We start from the raw sequence: 2586 nt of genomic DNA on the forward strand, positions 1-2586 counted from the left end.
ACATTGTCTCGAAATTTGGTAGAAAATCCGAAGAAATTCTGGTTGTATGTAAAGTACACAAGCAGCAAGACGCAGTCAATATCTTCGCTGCGCAGTGCCGATGGTACTGTTACCGACGACTGTGCCGCTTAAGCGGAGTTATTGAACGCAGTTTTCTGAATTCCTTCACCAGGGAAGACGAATGGAATATTCCAGAATTTGAAACATGAACAACTGCTAGCATGAGTTTCTCAGAAGTAGATACCTTAGGGGTTGCGAAGCAACTCAAATCACTTTATACGGGCAAGTCTTCAGGTCCAGATTGTATACCGATTAGGTTCCTTTCAGATTACGCTGATACAATAGCTCCCTACGCAATCATATACAACCGCTCGCTCACCGATAGATCTGTACCTACTGATTGGAAAATTACGCAGGTCGCACCAGTGTTTAAGGAGGGTAGTAGGAGTAATCCATCGAACTACAGACCTATATCATTGACGTCGGTTTGCAGTAGGGTTTTGGAGCATATACTGTATTCAAACATTATGAATCACCTCGAAGGGAACGATCTATTGATACGTAATCAGCATGGTTTCAGAAAACATTGTTCTTGTGCAACACAGCTAGCTCTTTATTCGCACCAAGTAATGGCTGCTATCGACAGGGGATCTCAAGTTGATTCCGTATTTCTGGAAAGCTTTTGACACCATTCCTCATAAGCGACTTCTAATCAAGCTGCGGGCCTATGGGGTATCATCTCAGTTGTGCGACTGGATTCGTGATTTCCTGTCAGGAAGTTCGCAGTTCATTGTAATAGACGGCAAATCATCGAGTAAAACTGAAGTTATATCAGGTGTTCCCCAGGGAAGGGTCCTGGGACCTCTGCTGTTCCTGATCTATATAAATGACCTGGGTGACAATCTGAGCAGTTCTCTTAGGTTGTTCGCAGATGATGCTGTAATTTACCATCTAGTAAAGTCATCCGAAGACCAGTATCAGTTGCAAAGTGATTTAGAAAAGATTGTTGTATGGTGTGGCAGGTGGCAGTTGACGCTAAATAAGGAAAAGTGCGAGGTGATCCACATGAGTTCCAAAAGAAATCCGTTGGAATTCGATTACTCGATAAATAGTACAATTCTCAAGGCTGTCAATTCAACTAAGTACCTGGGTGTTAAAATTACGAACAACTTCAGTTGGAAAGACCACATAGATAATATTGTGGGGAAGGCGAGCCAAAGGTCGTGCTTCATTGGCAGGACACTTAGAAGATGCAACAAGTCCACTAAAGAGACAGCTTACACTACACTCGTTCGTCCTCTGTTAGAAAATTGCTGCGGGGTGTGGGATCGTTACCAGGTGGGATTGACGGAGGACATCGAAAGGGTGCAAAAAATGTCAGCTCGTTTTGTATTATCACGTAATAGGGGAGAGAGTGTGGCAGATATGATACGCGAGTTGGGATGGAAGTCATTAAAGCAAAGACGTCTTTCGTCGCGGCGAGATCTATTTACGAAATTTCAGTCTCCAACTTACTCTTCCGGATGCGAAAATATTTTGTTGAGCCCAACCTACATAGGTAGGAAAGATCATCAAAATAAAATAAGAGAAATCAGAGCTCAAACAGAAAGGTTTAGGTGTTCGTTTTTCCCGCACGCTGTTCGGGAGTGGAATGGTAGAGAGATAGTATGATTGTGGTTCGATGAACTTCCCACCCCTCCTAAAACAGTATTTTATCACCCACCCAATCTAAGCATCATCATGGTTCCAGAATGACATTTTCACTCTGCAGCGGAGTGTGTGCTGATATGAAACTTCCTGGCAGATTGAAACTGTCTGCCAGACCGAGACTCGAACTCGGGACCTTTGCCTTTCGAGGGCAAGTGCTCTACCACTGAGCTACCCTAGCACGACTCACACCCCATCCTCACAGCTGGCAGAAGTAAAGCTGTGAGGATGGGGTGTGAGTCGTGCTTGGGTAGCTCAGTGGCAAAGGACCCGAGTTAGAGTCTCGGTCCGGCACACAGTTTTAATCTGTCAGGAAGTTTCATCATCATGGTTCATCCCTATGCTACTCTCACTCCCAAATCCTTGCCATACGGATCATATCCCTGTGGAAGATCCAGGTACAAGACTTGCCAAATCCACACACCAAGCACTTCCTATTGCGTTGCCATCACAAGCTCAGCCTATACTGTCAGAGGCAGGGCCACCTGTCAAAGCTGGTACCTCATACACCAATTCTTTTGCAATCACTGCACTGTTTTTTTTTGTCAGTATGACAATCAACCCGCAGTCTGCCAGACTAAATGGCCACCGGCAGCCTGCCACCAAGAATGAAGTTGACCACCCAGAGGCACAACATGCAGCTGAGCACAGCATACTGGATTTCAATGGGTGCTTCATAACCTGGACCATTGGGATCCTTCCCTCCATCACTAGCTTTTCTGAACTACGCAGATGGGAGTTATCCTCGCAACACATCCACTCCATTAACCCACTGTCCCCATACCCACCAATCAAGAATTTTGCCTCCCTCGCAATTCACGTCTCCATGTCATCTTTATCATGCACATCACCCACCAACTCCAGTAACTGTCCATTACA

General features: G+C 45.3%; 1 non-coding gene across 1 annotated transcript; it reads right to left on the reverse strand.

Annotated features, from left to right (window-relative positions):
• Positions 1–1815: 1815 nt before the first annotated feature.
• On the reverse strand, positions 1816–1889 carry Trnas-cga. Its single transcript has one exon. It is a non-coding gene; the product is annotated as a tRNA-Ser (tRNA).
• Between the last annotated feature and the right edge of the window lie 697 nt (positions 1890–2586).

The sequence above is a fragment of the Schistocerca piceifrons genome, chromosome 1 (assembly GCF_021461385.2).
Source record: "Schistocerca piceifrons isolate TAMUIC-IGC-003096 chromosome 1, iqSchPice1.1, whole genome shotgun sequence".
Classification (NCBI taxonomy): domain Eukaryota; kingdom Metazoa; phylum Arthropoda; class Insecta; order Orthoptera; family Acrididae; genus Schistocerca; species Schistocerca piceifrons.